General features: G+C 37.8%; 2 long non-coding RNA genes across 2 annotated transcripts; both read left to right on the top strand.

The window, feature by feature from the left end:
• Positions 1-1,239: 1,239 nt before the first annotated feature.
• Positions 1,240-2,340, top strand: LOC140241006 (uncharacterized). Its single transcript, XR_011902050.1, has 3 exons — positions 1,240-1,277; positions 1,839-1,923; positions 2,295-2,340. It is a non-coding gene; the product is annotated as an uncharacterized lncRNA (long non-coding RNA).
• Positions 2,341-3,496: 1,156 nt separating this feature from the next.
• On the top strand, positions 3,497-4,328 carry LOC140241007 (uncharacterized). The gene is made up of 3 exons (XR_011902051.1): positions 3,497-3,544; positions 3,762-3,824; positions 4,271-4,328. It is a non-coding gene; the product is annotated as an uncharacterized lncRNA (long non-coding RNA).
• Positions 4,329-18,741: the final 14,413 nt, after the last annotated feature.

Below are 18,741 nucleotides of genomic sequence, written 5' to 3'. Positions count from 1 at the left end.
ACAATTGCCAGTGCCACATCTATGAATGTTAAAAAAAAAAAAGTTTTTTTTTTTAGAAATACCTGTTATCAATGCACTCTGAAAAAGTAAGATTTCCAGGATATTGTTAATACAGGGTATAATGAACACAGAAAGGCCTACCATGCCCCCCCCCCAAAAAAAAAGGGGGGGTTATAGTCTATGAACTTGTATCATTTGTTTTATTTTCTCTTATTATTTTTCTTCGAGTTCTTTTCCATTCTTTTTGGTATGCATGTAGGCCCTACGTTATTTTTGTGTCAATTTTATTCACACTTTATATATAGGGCATCCCTATATTTGTCTGTAACTTCTCAGGACATGCCCTCCTTATCAGAACACAATGAGCTATGGATACCATGCTTAATGTAATTATACCCCAGTATTTGTGACTGATCTGATAATGTAGGCCTATCTGCGTATCTGCAAAGGGTATTTTCAGCACTCACCATTCATGGGAATGTAATGCTCTATTAGTTGTGAGTGTTGATACATCATCCCCCCCCCCCCCTCAAAAAAAATAATAATGTCCATTTTGTTCAGTAGACTTAAGGTATACAGTGGAGTCTGACTCAGAACGTGCTTCTGACGATATCTGGAGACAAATGTCTTCTTCGTTGACTTTTTAGATTGACTGTGTGAGATGCATTGGTAGGCCTATATGCATGCAGTTAAATATGTATGAAATTTTGAAATACTCCAACAAAGTGGTTGTCAGAATCGAATGAATCTCTCATTGTTGTGTGGCAAACTGGTGACACCCTATTTATTCCTATGTACAGGGTTCCGCCAGCTGTGATTACTACTTAGGTATGTTTATGTATTATGTATAATAATCATATTATAATATAATAAGATGTACATTTTGCACACAAGAAAAAACAAACAAACAAACAAACAAAACAAAGCTGAGTACCGAGGCTAAGATATAATAGTGGAGAGAAAGCTGTTACACATGCTGCATATTTTATAAATATGCGTGCTACGCAATCCGCGTACACCTTCGTTTAGTTTGACAATAACGTCACAGTGGTTTTCTATTTCGTAATTCTTGTTGTCATGGAATGCGCGCAAGATATCGAGTGACGCAACAATGCCTCTGCCAGGGTTTTCAACGCTCACTTGCCAACCTCAAACACAACGTATTTGATACTTGACTGGATCAGTTCATAGATTCTCTCAATCGATCAAAATGGGTAACAATTTGACTAAAATTGACCCAAGGAATTGCTTCCGAGCATGTTCCAGACCGGAAACCGGTAAGCGACCTACAGACCGTTTCCCATCCGTAAAGCGTTCTTAATCTATGAGATAAAGGGATTTTTCGACATCATTGTACTAGCAGTAGTGTATTTGTGCTGATGTTCGCTTTTCGTAGAACATGACTATTGTAATGCGCTAACACTTCTCGAGCTCTTTGCTCTTGATGTTGCAGGAGATTAAAAGCGAAAAGGGGAATATATTGTTCAGCAGCCACATGTAGAATTTACGCAAGTAAGAGCCACACTTTTTAAAGCAAAATATGAAATAGGGAATACACACACAAAGAAATTTAGAGTATGACGAGTCTGTTAACGAACACAATCTTATTGACATTGATTGATGCGCATTGTGGGAAAATGGGGTGCTGTCGTTATTCCGAAGTTTGGCTATTCTTATTTTGTTTTCAACGTTTCTCGCACTGATGGTTAGACAATTTGTCACCATGTAGCCACCCTACTACAGGCTATATACTAACCTGTTTACACGCCTTGCCTTTTCATTGATATTAATTTCTTTATTGATGTGTCATGCTTTTTTCTTTTCTTCGTCTTCGTCAGGTCGAAAACAGAGAGCAAAGAAGACTCGCTCTCTTCTCCAACTCGCACGCCGCACAGTCATCCTTGCAGGCGCATTTGCGATAGGGTGAGCCACTATTATAGGTTATATACATCTTTTTAAAAATTCTTTTAACCGAATGCTTAAAAACGACAAAAAAGCACCATCACGTGTGGAGAATAGAGTTCTATCTGTACAGAATGCATCTATTACCATACTTCATCGTTTTGCTTTGTTCTGCAATATTTTCAGTAGCATAATTTATCGGTGGGACAATAACGTAATGATAACAATCGAATTGTCTTCTAAAACAGCTTGGTCGAGTTGACTTTGCCAATTTAGACAACATTTTGTATGTTAACATTTGCTCGGTTAAAGTTGAAATAATATGTATGTATAATCCGAAGTCATCAGATTATGAATTTGCAACTCTTTTTCCTCTTCTTTTTTATTTACAGAGACAAGCAAACACGTGGCAGCAAGCAAGCTGCACAGTGTTACCAGGTAAGTTACTCTTTCCCTAGCAAATTACCTCATATGAATAGATATAGTAATATTCAAATATGCTTTATGTAATCAAACGTGTGTGATTTAGCAATGACATAATAAATTACTAGTATATAGGTGTGCAGCGCGACATCTGCTGCCATAATGTTTCTTTGTAAACACGACATAAAGTATCCATGTCATAACGTCATCCACGTAGGCATATCAATTATTTTAATATACAGAAATACATTGGCTTTACCTGCATAAATATATTGATCTGATATCACGATCACTGTCTGTGTAAATCATCTCCTGAATTCGTTATGTTATTGAAGAACAATATTTACTTTCTATCACTCACAATATACTCCTTTCAGAAGTGAGGTGGTGTTACCGCAAGTACAAGCATTATTTTAACTTATCCTTCTTTTCAGCCTGGCGGAAGCCACCGAACTGCCGAGGACTCGGCAGCAGCCTTCCTTGATGGAGTGCTGGAGGTGAGATCAGTGTTAAATCTTAATGCAAGACATGTCATTTAGCTATATATTTAACTGATGAATATGATATGTCATATCCTATCATGCATTGGATTTCACCTGTTTCAACCTGGGTACAATAATAATGTTTTGTATGTACTTTTATTTCTAGGAGGTTGGCATCTTTTCAGATCTCAAGACCCAGGCCAAAACCACCGTTCAAAAGGTGTTTGAGGTAAGTCGCAACGAAACTCGAAGGTTTACACATTCAGATACAGCATCCTCTATAATAATCACATTGTGTGTTTGATTTATTATCTATTGACACACTAGTCTAGTATTTGACATAAATTTTATAATCAATCGCTTTATCTTAATTCACTGAAAATGATGAGAAAAATTCGTCAATTCCTTGCGACTTTTTACTTCTCATTCTCAGGCAGTGGATGTCGACATGATGGCCAGAGAATCGGCAGTCAACTTCCTTGATGGCGTTCTTCAGGTATGAATTCATGGATCTTACTTAGATTGTTCTTACAGATCAAGAAGGAATACCGTAGTTCAAAAACAGAGCTCAAAATACATTTAATGGTTTTGTTTGCTGCATTCTGTTATATTACATTGCATTTATTCCCACTTTTCTGTTTAAAATGCGTGCTGTTTTGCTCATCTCTATTCAGAATATTGGGGAGGTCACACAACTAAGAGCACAAGCAAAGATCATCGTGCAAAATGCATACCAGGTAACTATTTTGGATGCTATCATCTTTTAAAATGATTGTAGTTATAACGAGCATTAAAGAGTTTGAAAAGATATCTGCCACATATAGATCATAAATATTGTGTCTTCAGAAAACCACTTCTCTTTTATGTTGTGTTAAATGGACCTGAAATTACCGATTCTTTTAAACTCATGTTCTTCTATTACGATCATCTTAATTGAATTATCTCCCTATTTAGGCGGCTCGAGATCACAAAGAAGCTGAAGTCACAGCAGCAAACTTCCTCAACGGGATACTTGAGGTAAATCAACATTATTTTGTGTATAAATTGTGACAAAAATTACTTCTAAGTGGTTTGAATGATAGGAGCATTCATTTAGTAAAAGATGATCAACATCTGTGGCATAGTGGATTAGACTCCCGACTCCCGATCGGAGGACCCGAGTTCGAATCCCGCCCAGTGCTTACGTCCTTGGACAAGATGCTTTTACCCACCATGTCCCTCTCAACCCGGTGTATGAATGGGTACCTGGCAACGCTAGGGTAATGATAATGGCAGGGCCCTCTGGTAGAGCAGTGGTAACACTGAAGAGGCTACCCTGGGTAAATAAAACATTATTATTATTATTATTGTTATTATTATTTTTATTATTATTACTATTACTATTACTATTACTATTACTATTACTATTACTATTACTATGAGAATTATATCCTACAATCATTTCTTTATGATTTTTCTTTCAGGAGGTTGGTGAAGTGATTGAACTGCAAGCACATTCAAAGACCATTGCTCAGAGTGTGTGCAAGGTAAGTGATATACATTTATAAACAAAATACATTTGTAATGCCTGTAGATGTAATAGTACTTCAATAGAACGCTGACGATTTTCATTGAACACCTGCATTATTATTCAGTGGCTACAATTTATCCTTTGCTATTGAAGTTCACCGAGTTCACGAAACTCTAAGAAAATATCAGAAATCCATATTTGTTTCTTTTGCATTCTTGTTAGGTATAGGACATGTCACAGTTATCTTGTTCATTCTCAAAACTAGTGATAGTAGAATGCGTCGTAATACTGTTACCTCCTTGTCCAGGCTGCTAAGATCCAAACTTGTATATCATTTTGTTTCACAGAGTGCTTGGGACCACAGAGCTGCTGAAGTCTCAGCAACAACATTCCTGGACGGGGTTCTTGAGGTAAATTATCATTAATATTGCGTAAAATTTATGGGAAAAAAAACCCGTACATAAAAACGTACGATTATCCATTAGGTAAATGATAATTTGCACTTACCCACCATTTCTCTTTTGTGATACTTTTCAGGAGGTTGGTGAAGTGACTGAACTGAAATCGCGTTCAAAGACCATTGTCCAGAGTGTATACAAGGCAAGTGGTTGCATTCTTTAACAAAGTAATGCATATATCATTCAGTGGAGCTAAAACAGTCTTAATTGAACATCTACATTCTCCCTCATGCAATGGGAGAAATAGTCATCTTATAGTATTGACGTTCACTGAATTCCTCAAACAACTCTAAGAAAACATCAGAAACCTGTGTTTGTCTGATTCTTATTCTTCTTCATGTTCTTGTTTGATAGGGCATATCACAACTTATCTTGCTATTGTCAACTGTATATAAAACGTCATATTTCTATCTCTTGTCCTGGCTGCTCAGATCTGCAAATATCATTTTACTTCATCATGTTCACAGGCTGCTTGGGACCACAGAGCTGCTGAACTCTCAGCAGAAACCTTCCTGAACGGGGTTCTTGAGGTAAATTGTCATTGAAGTACTTACTTCATGAAAGCAAACTTAGATAATATACTGGTGTTTTTCTTTGACAAGTTTATTTTGATGATGATTGCCATCAAATAGCATATTATTCTATCTCAGACTTTCTCTGACAAAGTTGTCATTAAGTAACATGACCTAGCAGTATCCGTTCAGTTTACATTCACTCGTTAAAGGATGTGTACACTTCTGGTCGAGGTGAGGATTTAGCTTTTAACGTTTTGCGAGATATTCAGAAACCACTCTATGAGATGTCAAAGAGAATGCAGTTTTAAGGGGTATCAAAAGTTTATTCGATGAAAATCGTTTTTAAAATGGCTGAGATATCAAAAAAACAAGGTGAAACAAAGAGATCCTAATAAAGTTGTGGCATGTCGCCTTTTATTATTAGCACTTTTTGGATATCTCAGCCATTTGAAAACCAATTTTAATCAATCAAATAAACGTTGAATCCTTCTTAAAATTTCATGCTCTTTCATATTTCATAAGAGGCTATTCATTATCTCACTTAGGAATGTTCAAAACATGAATCCCCACCTCAACGAGTACTGTACAGTCCCTTTAATTGCCACTTACCTCTTACCACAATATCAACCTGTGTGTTATTTCATTGTCATATTTTGCAAACTGTCTTCCGTTTCTTCTGTAACACATATTTCAGAAGGTTGGTAAAGAGATCACCTGGAAAGCAAAGTCAAAGACCATCATCCAGAATGTATGCAAGGTAAGCATGTGTCCCTGAACAGTTCAATGCCAACATTGATAGTAGCTTAGTCAAAGAATTAAAATAGTATTATGTCAGAATTCTGCGCAAACCAAGTCACTTGCCAAGATCTGTACAAAGCTCCCTTAGATATTTCTTTTTTTTTTTCAGTCGAATACACTTTCATGAAAAAAAGTCACATTAATGTTCATTCTTTGTCCAGGCTGCTCAGATCCGCCTAGACGCCGAGGACTCGGCATCAGGCTTCCTTGAAGACATTCTGGAGGTAAGGATACTTTTCCTTTTGAAGGAAAGCGTTTGAAGAATGTCGGAACTGATATCATAAAAGCAATCAGCTGGGAACTGAAGTTCGTTTATTTTTCACCTAGTGTTTCGTCATGCTGTCGCTGGTATCATGAATAATAATGTATTGTGCTGTTTTGTTTTACAGGAGGTTGGCAAAGTGTCAGATCTGAACTCTCGAGCAAAGACCATCGTACTGAATGTATACAAAGTAAGCTGTCATGATGTCATTTCCTCCTGATCCATTTCTCATGACTATGTTGTTCCTGTCGTCTGTTGATTCTGTAAGTGTTCCATTAAGAATGATATATAAACAATCTACCTGCGCGAAAGATCTACCACATTTGTTGTGATGGTGAAATTATATATTAAGTGGCATTAAATATGCGTGATTGAAAGCTCTCTCTACTATCATATTCGTCTCATATGATGTTATGGCCATCATCTCCCGATTTCCGTTGATTGTGATTCATTGCAAGAAGGAAAGATAAATTGATTACCAACTAGTAATTACATTACTATCGAGGGGTTAAAGTCGTGCACGTTGACCCCTTGAAGAATAGCTTACCTGCATTAATGGTCTTTTCAAGTTGGGATATAAACAAGGACTTTAAATCATTCCTTTCTTTGACATTTCATTTCTCTTTTCCAGAACGTTGGCAAGGCGATCAAACAGAACGTGCAGTCAAACATTTTGTTGCCGATCGACGATAAGCCGAAATGGAACAAGACTGCCGGGAAGGGGATATACCACACCATTCCACTGCCACCATCGTCGATCGTCCTGCCCCCACCGCCGCCTCCTCTTACCTACCAAGATGTCAAAAACCTCGAAAAAGTGGCACTCCAGAAAATCGTAAATGGAGAGAAAATACATTTCCCTCCTCCCTACCTCCCTCCATCGCTGGCTGCAAACATTAAAAAGTTTGGCGGGCATCTCTTGACAGTTCCACCACCTCCTCACCCAGTGGTGCGTGCAGCTCCACCTCTTCCCAATGCCGACATAGAAGCTACCGTCTCAGCCAGGTTTCTACTGCCTTCTGCCCCTCCTGTGTCACCAGTGGTTCCTCCTCCCCTTCATCCTCCGCCAGTCGAAGTTCTATGGACATTGGGGCCAGCAAGAGGCGTCCGACAGAACATTTCTCAGGCTCCCATAAACTCATCTCCACGACATGCCAATCCCAAGGTAATTAGATAACAAGTCATGCAGTTGATCTGTAGTAATTTTTATTAGTTAGGGTAAGAGGGAAGGTGCAATTTGAGTGGTAACCTTCCTGAAACTTTATAGCTCAATAGATCTCAGGCAGTCGTGATTGAACATCTACATTTTCACTTATGGCATAAATCTTTTTCATCCTACGTTGTTGAGGTCCACTGAATTCGGCAGAAAATTCTCTAAATTTGTCTCTTTTTTCCCTTCTTCCTTTATAGGGCATGTCACAGCTTATCTTATTTATTGTTAACGGTATATATAAAGCGTTGTAATACAATATTCTTTCCATGTCTAGGTTGTTAAAATAAAAAAAAAATATATATCATTTTGCTTCATACAGGCTGCTTTTGACCATCGAGCTGCTGAAGTCTCAGCAGCAACCTTCCTAGACGGGGTTCTTGAGGTAAATAATTATTAAGTGCTTACTCTTTGAAAACAAACTTTGATTTTAAGTTTCTAATGGTACTGGTATTCTTTCCATGACAACTGGTGTTGATGATGATAACCAAACAGCGTAATTTATCTTGAGGCTTTCTCTGACAAATAACGAATAAGGCATGCAGTGTAAGTTTTGTTGGCATTCGCTTGCTACTTCCTTTTAGCCACGATACATGTATTAATTTGGATATCATTTCATTGTCATATTTTGCTAACTGCCTTATTCGGGAAATATGCAGACATAAAATCAAAGTCAATGGTCAATAAAACACAAATTTTCTTTGTCTTTTGTAAACATGTTTCAGGAGGTTGGTGAAGAGATCGAATTGAAAACAAAGTCAAAGACCATCATACAGAATGTGTACAAGGTAAGTAACGATCAGAGACTGAAAATAATTTTACTCTCAAATTTCCTGTGGGTTAAGTAGAAATCATGTCTATTTCAAAACCCTTCAAACCAAGTCATCAATTTGCCAAGATGTGTGAAAAATCCCTAACTTTTACAGTATATTTTCTTCTTTCGTGTCTGTCAATTACATTCTCATGAAGAAAATGTAACATTAATGTTTATTCTTTGTCCAGGCTGTTCAGATCCGCCTAGACGCCGAGGACTCGGCATCAGGTTTCTTTGACGACGTTCTGGAGGTAAGGAATACTTTTGAAGGCAAGCCCAATGAAGAACATTGTAACCGAAACCGATATATTGATGAAAATCAGATGAGGAATATTATATAGATGCTTTTCTTTCTTCAAATGGTGCTTCTTCATGCTGTCGCTGGTATAATGAATGATTATGTTAAAACTTTGGTCCTTCTTTGTTTTACAGGAGGTGGGCAAAGTGTCAGATCTGAACTCTCGAGCAAAGACAATCGTACAGAATGTATACAAAGTAAGCTATCACCAGCTTTGTCCCTCCTAATCCATTTGTCTGTGTCGTTCCTGTCGTCTACATTGTGTCTAGGTATAGAATAATAGACAAGTACCTACTTGTGCAATAGAATATACTATACATACCAGTATGATGAAACGATGTTAATTTTGAATGGCAATCAAAGTCCTCGTTTAAATTTCATAAAACGCGTGTCTGAAAAAGCACTCAATACTGTCTAATTCGTTTCCAACGATGTTCTGGCCACCTCCTGATTGCCGTCGAGTGTGATATATCACAATGAAAAAATAATTTGATTACGTGTAGTAATCACATTGTATTTACTGGGTTAAGTCGAGCAATTTAGCCCCCTGAAAAAAAAAAGAAATAAAACTTACCTGCATCGGTGGGAAATGGCAGAAGTGTGTTGGGAAAGACCCAAACGTATTCATCAATAATTTTTAGATGGATGTACAGTATTCATGTAGCTCTTCAACTCAACATTCTTTTCTTTTTTGTTCCTTTTCCTATTCCTTTTATATTTTGAGCGACATTAGGATGAGAGAAAACAAATTCGCCCAATGACTAAGATGAAACTGGTCTTTTCAAGGTGAGGTATAAGTTAGATTATATATATATATATATATATATATTCAATTCATTTCTCTTTTCCATGCAGAATGTCAGCAAGGCGATCAAGCAAAACGTGCACTCAAACATTTTGTCGCCGATGGACGATAAGCCGACATCGATCAAGACTCTCGGGAAAGGAGTACAAACCATTCCGCTGCAACCGTCGTCGATTGTTCTGCACCCAACGCCTCCTCCTCTGACCTGCCAGGATGTCAAAAACCTCGAAAAAGTGGCACTCCAGAAAATCGTAAATGGAGAGAAAATACATTTCCCTCCTCCTTACCTCCCTCCATCGCTGGCTGCAAACATTGGAAAGTTTGGCGGGCACCTCTCCAGAGTTCCACCTCCACCTCACCCAGTGGTGCGTGTAGCTCCACATCTTCCAACAAGTGCTTACAGAGGATCAACCGTCTCAGCCAGGGTTCTGCTGCCTTCTGCTTCCCCTTTATCACTAGTGATTCCTCCTCCACTTCGTCCTCCACCAGACGAGGTTCCATGGAGATCGGGGCCGGCACGAGACGTCCGACAGAACATTGCTCAGGCCCCAATAAACTCCTCTCCTCGACATGCCAACCCACAGGTAATTAGGTAACAAGCTATTACGCAGTGTCGATCTGTAGTATGATTTTCACTTGTTAAGGTAAGAGGGAAGGTGAACTTTAAGTGGTTACATTCTTAAAGTAATACCAATCTATATAGCTCAATAGATCTCAGGCAGTCTTGATTGAACATTTACATTTTCACTCTGTGGCATAAATCTTTTTCATCCTACGTTTTTCATCCTACATCTTATTTCTGTATCTTCGAGTTCTGTATTTCCACTTGGTGTTAATTCTGTTAAAAATGATATCGTTAACTTCAATTGGTGTTAAATTGGACACGGTAGTTTTCTAAAATGCTTAACATCAGATGCAACTCTGTGCTATCTTTGTTTTAATGCAGTCTTCCTGTGGCTATCAATGGGGGCGTTCTCCTACCAGTGGCGTGGGCAGCGACACTTGTGGGAGAGACTCCAGTAGGCCGCCCCGAAGCCATCATCACAGGAACCTGCGTCTACCATCACCAAGACCACACCCACCAATGATGCGGCAACACTGGGAGCACAGCATATGTAATCGCCCTCCTGACCGGAATAGAGACTTCACTCACTAAAATGACAAAATGACCAATGATGGACTTTCGTGGAAAGCCATGCAATATTCAGGCAGCCAAAAGACACACATTATGCTTCATTAACATTTTCTTTGTCAGATCAATCTATTGTTAAATAGAAAGCTCTCGTGTATTTGTAAATGGAAATGAATGTTTGTGATGCCTGCAGCACTGGGTTCATACGAAAATAACATAAAATGAGATGCACATTGATGAGCAAATAGTGCAGAGGATGATAAAGTCACGAGAAGACAAAACAAAACAAAACAACAAACCAGGGAGTCTTGGCCTACATCAGATATTTCTACTCATTAACAATAATTGCCGATAATAATACCAGAGGTCTGATGGATAGTGCCCTATCCAGGGGAAAATCACGGGGGGGGGGGGGGCAAGCTACCGCAAAGTGCACTAAATGATATCACCTCGTTGGTTTTAAATGGTCTCAGTGCTGATCAGAGCCCAAGTAGCTGTGACACCCAGTACTATATTATGTAAAAGGGAGAAAGATATGACCAAAAATGATTATATTGACAAGCTGCATAGGCATCACAATGTGAGGACATTACATAGTATGGGCGGGGGGGGGGGGGGGGGCTTGGAGTAAAATAAAAAAAAAATGAAAGTGCTTACAAGCAATTAATAAACGCTGTCCCTGTATATAGTAAACTTTTGATTGTTAATAAAATTATTTAAAAAAAGTTTCTTCTGTTCCTTTCTTTCATTTAATGGTTCTCTTTGAAGACGCTGTAAACACAGTAAAGCCGTTTGGTACGTCTTACGTAGTAAATCTCATCATTGTACAAAGGTCAATGTAAACAAAATTTGTTAGTCCGTTTAGTGGCTGAACATAGGTTATCCAGCACTGTGAAGATGACACTGTTATAAAATGAAGTCTGTTCATTTGCAGAATCATCAGCTCACAAAGATCCCTTTTTGTGGCTGTAGAAATTGCGCGAATTAACTTTGGTTTTGACATATTCACTATTACACAACTAAGAAGATGATGATGAGTTTATAGTTTCTCATTAATCCAGCAGGATTTGTCAATGGAATCATCATTGTCCTTTGGAATGATTAAGTCGAGGATATGACCACACTCAGTGGCGGATCGGGGGTGGGAGAGCACAAGGTTTAATTACGTTTAAAAAAAAAAGCGCACCGGATGCGCTCCATTTGATTTTTTATACCAGAAAAATTTGCACTTAAGGCTTTTAATTTTTACTTGATATGTCAGCCGATTAAAGCCGGAGGTGGCACCAGAAATATAAACTGTTTTGCCCACCCCCCCTTTTTTTTTTACTGGCTCCGCCCTTGTCACACTGTCTTGTGGGTAGGACCTTAGATGTGCTGGTAAAAACCTGCTTCATCAAGAGGTTTGCTGGGAATGCCTGTCTGAATATTGAAGTCTCCAACAAGAAGGATTTCAATTGAACGTGTAGAAAGTTTTGGGATCTGTTCATCAAAATCAGCTAGGAAATTACTAGTTTTAAAGGGTATTCCGCATAAATTGAACCAAGGCAATTGTGTTTTGATTTTTGTAAATGTTATGTTTTGATATGGAAATAGATGAATGAATAAATGAATGTGGTCGCCTATAGATTACAACATGGGTCCACCATGTTTATAGAATCAGTATAAACACACACCAGGGGCGGATCCAGGAATTTCGTAAAGGGGAGTGCCTTTGCGAAATTTCTTTTTATTTTGTTGTTTTAACCAAAGATAAAGAGGGGGCGCGCGCCCGGTGCGTCCCCCGCTGGATCTGCCAATGCAGACTCGTTCATAAGAATCATGCTTGAATTCAATTTTTAATGACAGACATATTGATCTCAGTTCAATAAATAACAATTCTACCACAGACATCATCTCTCCCCGTGGTGCACTGATGAATGTGTTTCCTGATGGAGTAATCTCACTAGTTATTACTGGATTCTCACTCTTTAACCACGTTTCAGTCAGAAACATGATATCCCGACTGTCAAAATTGTTCCTTTACATGTAATCAGTTAATGAAATTTTCAATTTCTGAGTGATTTACAATTCCACACAAGGACACTGATCTATACCTCTCTCTCTCTCTCTAAATGGGCAGCAAATTATTAAATGCAGCACTTCATTTATTTTAATAAGATGGTCTTTTACAAGAACTTATTTAAAACGTACTGTCATTCTCTTGACTGTACACAGGGGCCCTAGGAAGGGGGAGGTAGGTTGCACCCCGGGGGGGGGGGGAACAAACAAACAGAGCAACAAGGGATGCGTGGGGTTACACCCCATCTACCCGCAGACCCCCCTCCGACACACACGCACACACGCACACACACACACACACACACACTAAAAACGTTCCGCAACCCATGCTATATACGTACTCATCCTAAATAGCCGCACTTACATAATATTTCATTTGTATCAACTTTTTGGGGAAAAAAGGGCGCAATCATACTAACTCAGGGTATTTGATTTATTAATAAAGTATCATTAGCCAGATGTTACTGCAGACAACAACAAAACAAACAAAACCAAAACGAAAACAGTATAAAAACCGCCACAGTAGTTCTTGTTTCGTAGTTCCTGTTGTCCAACCGGCCTTTATTATTTCATGTTTTGTTTCTGTAAAATCTCTGTGATCTGAATCAATAAATAAAAAGTGCACGTATAACGTCATAACGGAGAGAATGTTTCATGCGTGCTGCACAATCCGCGTACATGTATAACAACATCGTCACAGTGGTGTTTATTTCGTAATTCCTGTTGTCATGGAATGCGCGCAAGAAACGGAGTGACGTAACAATGCCTCTGTCAGGGTATTCAGCGCTTACTTGCCAACCGCAAACACAACGTATTTGATAGTTGACTGGATCAGTTCATAGATTCTCTCAATCGATCAAAATGGGTAACAATTTGACTAAAATTGACCCAAGGAATTGCTTCAGGGCATGTTCCAGACCGGAATCAGGTAAGTGACCTACACAGTGTTACCGTCCATAAAGAGTATTTCGTTTATGAGATTAAAAGATGTGTTTCGCAGTCGTTGTTCTTGTGGTTGTATTTGTGTTGATATTTGCGCTTCGTTGTACATGTAATGCGTTAACATTTCACGCTGTCCTTGCTCCTTTAATGTAGTAAGAAATTAACAGATTAAACGGTAAGATATTGTACCAAAGTTACATCGACGTCATACGTAGTAAGAGCCAAAGACCTAAAAGCAAAATATGAGATAAGGAATACAGTTCAAATCAAATTACATTTGATTTGAGAGGATAGTGTCTGTTTTTCTTGATATCGTTATTACTGTATTATTCTTTTTTGTCTTGGTCAGGTCGAAAACAGAGAGCAAGGAAGACTCACTCTCTTCTCCAACTCGCACGCCGCACAGTCATCCTTGCAGGCGCATTTGCGATAGGGTGAGCCACTATTTCATCTAAATTATTTTAAAGAGAGTTCTTTTCAACGGAATACTAACAAACAAAAAGGATGAAAAAAGGAAGGTAACAACATCACATCTGAAGAATAGCGACCTCTAGCTACAGAATACATGTATTACGTCTCATCCTAGTATCCCTTCCTTTTGCTTTGATGTGTAATATTCTCATTTACATAATTCATCGATTTATGGGACAATGACATAACACCAACTATCGAATATGTTTTGAAACAGCTTGATCGATGTTGACTATGCTAATTTAAAGCCGGTATTTTGTGTTTGATCATGAAGTTACGCGGCTATCAAAAATTGACATAGGTAGCTAGACGTGTTATGTATAATTACAATCCGAAGTCATCAAATGATAAATTTGCACTCTGGTTTTTTTTTTCTGTCTTGTTTTCAGAGACAAGCAAACACGTGACAGCACGCAAGCTGCACAGTGTTACCAGGTAACTTACTCTTTACTCAGCAAAGTACCTCCTCATTATGAATACATCATCATGAACATGTGCATACATCATCGAAATTATAACGCTGATTCGATTAAAAAAAAAATAGGCCTACCAGAATACTCCTTCCCTATGTGCAGCGCAACATACTGACATAATATTTCTTTGTGAAAACGAAGTCTATATCATCACATCGTAACATATGAATATAATAGGCCTACTTATCTTGATCTGACATCCATCGTAATCACTGTCTGCGTCAATCATCCTATTAACTTTCGTTGTTTAAGAAGAATTCGTTACTTCTTGTAACGTACAAATACTTATAGACGTGAGGTGGTCTGATCACAAGTGAAAGCATATTTTTAACGCATCTTTCTTTCAGCCTTGCGGAGACCACCAAACTGCCGAGGACTCGGCAGGAGCCTTCCTTCATGGTGTGCTGGAGGTAAGATCAGTGTTAAATCTTAATTCTATACATATGTCATTGAGCTATACATATTTAACTGATGAATGTTAAAACATGTCACATCCTGTCATGGAATCCACCTATTTCATTCCAGGTACCGTCACTTCGTTTTATGTACACTTTTATTTCTAGGAGGTTGGCATCTTATCAGATCTCAAGACACAGGCCAAAATCACTGTTCAAAAGGTGTTTAAGGTAAGTAGCTTCAAAACTCAAACGATTATACTTCCAGATACAGCCTCGTCCCATTACATTCTCTTCCTCGTGTGTGTCATTTTGAACATGGACACGCTGGTCTAGATTGTCATGACCTTAGAATGATTCACTGAAAAATGATGGGAAAATAATACTTAAACATTGTCATTTCCTTGTTACATTTTGGTTGTCATTCTCAGGCAGTGGAAGTCGACGTAGCGGCTAGAGAATCGGCAGCCAACTTCCTTAATGGCGTTCTTCAGGTGAGAATTACTCTTCTCTCTTATACTGTTCTTACAGAAGGCGGGATACCATAGTTCAAGAACAGAGCTCATCTTAAAGCCTTATTTGCCAAATTCTGTAACATTTACATTGCATTCCCTTCCACTGTCCTGTTTAAGATACTGACTGTTTTTCTCATCTTTATTCAGGGTATTGGCGAGGTCACACAGCTAAGAGCGCAAGCGAAGATCATTGTGCGAAATGCATACCAGGTATACGTATTTTTGATGCTATCATAATTTAAAGTGATTTTTATTTGAACGAGATTTAAAGAGATATAAAGCTGACTGCATTATATACCACTACCTTTTTCATGTTGCGTTTTATGCACTTATAACACGTTTAACATGATTGTCTTATGCCATATACTAGCACATAATCATCCTAACTCAATTATCTTCCTATTTAGGCGGCTCGAGATCACAAAGAGGCTGAAGTCTCAGCAGCAACCTTCCTCGACGGGGTTTTTGAGGTAAATTATTATCATTTTGTGTGTAATTTATGAAAAAAAAAACTTCTAAGATTTTGAATGATAGCAATGAAAGATGGTCTGCATAATGTATCCTCCAATAATCTTTTATGATTCTCTTTTCAGGAGGTTGGTGAAGTGATTGAAGTGCAATCACAATCAAGGACCATTGTCCAGAGTGTGTGCAAGGTAAGTCATTACATTCACGAACCAGGTAATGCCTAACTGTATATAGCTCAATAAAGCTCAAACAGTCCTTGGTCAACATCTTCATTATCACTCAATGGCAAAAATATCAAACAATTAAGAAAAACTTGAAAACCTTTTCTATGTCTCTTTTTTCCTTCTTATTTGATAGAGCATGTCACAGCTTCATATTCCTATAGTATATTCCTTCCTAGTCCAGGTTACTAAGATATTAAAAAATATCAATTTGCTTCATACAGGCTGCCTGGGGACAAAGAGCTGCTGAAGTCTCAGCAGCAACCTTCCTGGACGGGGTTCTTGAGGTAAATAATCATAATTTTGTGTATGATTTATGACAAAACTTACATTGTACATCTAAGAGGTAGATTGATCCATTTAGTAAAATAATATTAAGAGTATCCATTTAGTAAAATGTCATCTACAAAATATATCCTCCAATTATCGTTTATGATTCTTCTTTTTTTCAGGAGGTTGATCAAGTGATTGAAGTGCAATCACATTCAAAGACCATTGTCCAGAAGGTGTGCAAGGTATGTCATTACATTCACGAACCAGGTAATGCCTGACTGTATATAGCTCAATAATGCTCAAACAGTCTTTGGTGAACATCTTCATTATCACTCAGTGGCAAAAATATCAAACTATTGTGAGAAAAAAACAAACTTTTCTATGTCTCTTTTCCCTTCTTATTTGATAGAGCATGTCACAGCTTCATATTTCTACAGTATAATCCGTCCTAGTCCATCTTACTAAGATATAAAAATGTCAATTTCCTTCATACAGGCTGCTTGGGACCAGAGAGCTGCTGAAGTCTCAGCAGCAACCTTCCTGGACGGGGTTCTTGAGGTAAATAATCATAATTTTGTGAATGATTCATGACAAAACTTACATTGTACTTCTAAGGGTTAGATTGATCCACTTAGTTAAATGTTAAGAGTATCCATTTAGTAAAATGTCATCTACAAAATCATTATTCTCCAATTATCTTTCATGATTTTTCTTTCAGGACGTTGGTGACGTGATTGGAGTGCAATCACATTCAAAGACCATTGTCCAGGTTTGTATAGTGATTACATTCATAAAGAAGGAAATGCCTAACTGTAGCCCTATAAAGCTCAAACAGTCTTTGGTGAATATCTTCATTATCACTCAGTGGCAGAAATATCAAACAATTGTAAGAAAACATCAGAAACTTTTATATGTTTCTTTTTCCTTCTTATTTGATAGAGCGTGTCACAGCTTCATATTTCCATATAATATTCCTTCCTAGTCCATCTTACTAAGATTAAAAAATGTCACTTTGCTTCATACAGGCTGCTTGGGACCAGAGAGCTGCTGAAGTCTCAGCAGCAACCTTCCTGGACGGGGTTCTTGAGGTAAATTATCATAATTTTGTGTATGATTTATGACAAAAATTACATTTTACTTCTAAGGGTTAGATTGATCCATCTAGTAAAATAATGTGAAGAGTATCCATTTCCATTTAGTAAAATGTCATCTACAAAATATATCCTCCAATTATTGTTTATGATTCTTTTTTTTTCAGGAGGTTGGTGAAGTGATTGAACTGCAATCACATTCAAAGACCATTGTCCAGAAGGTGTGCAAGGTAAGTCATTACATTCACAAATAAGGTAATACCTATTAGTATATAATATAGCTCAATAAAGCTCAAACGGTCTTGGTTGGGTATCTTATGCCCAACCAAGACTGAGTATCACTCAGTGGTAGAAATAATCTGTAAGATAAGATAAGATAAGATAAGATAAGATAAGATAAGATAAGATCTGTAAATAACTGTAAGAAAACATCAGAAACGTTTCTATGTCTTTTCTTTTTCCTTCTTATTTGATAGAGAATGTCACAGCTTCATATTCCTACAGTATATTCCTTCCTAGTCCAGGTTACTAAGATATAAAAATATCATTTTGTTTCACAGGCTGCTTGGGACCAGAGAGCTGCTGAAGTCTCAGCAGCAACCTTCCTAGACGGAGTTCTTGAGGTAAATTATCATTAATTTGCGTAAAATTTATGAAAAAAGTACTTAAAAACGCACTAGCATCCACTAAGTACGTGATAATCTACACATATCCATGTATTTTCTCTTTTATATTTTTCAGGAGGTTGGTGAAATGACTGAACTGAAATCGCGTTCAAAGACCATTGTCCAGAGTGTATGCAAAGTAAGTGGTTGTATTCTTTAAATGTCCATTTATATTTCTACAGTATATTCCTTCCTAGTCCAGGCTATTAATCAAAAATATCATTTTGCTTCACAGGCTGCTTGGGACCACAGAGCTGCTGAAGTCTCAGCAGCAACCTTCCTGGACGGGATTCTTGAGGTAAATTATCACTGAAGTGTTCACTCTGTGAAAACAAACGTAGATTTGTAAGTTTAGAGTTGTACTGGTATTCTTTCAGCAACAAGTTCATGTTGATGATTACCATCGAAACAGTACAATTTTGTCTTAGACTTTCAGTGACAAAGTTTTAATTAAGATACGTGACCAAGATGTATACGTTTACATAATAAGATTCGCTCGCTACTTTCCTCTTGCCGCAATATCAGTTTCTGTGTCATTTCCTCGTCATATTTTGCTAAGT

This window comes from Diadema setosum, chromosome 17 (genome assembly GCF_964275005.1).
Source record: "Diadema setosum chromosome 17, eeDiaSeto1, whole genome shotgun sequence".
NCBI classification, from domain to species: Eukaryota; Metazoa; Echinodermata; class Echinoidea; order Diadematoida; family Diadematidae; genus Diadema; species Diadema setosum.
The sequence above is the reverse complement of the archived record's forward strand: the minus strand, read 5'-3'. Positions and strand labels throughout refer to the sequence as shown.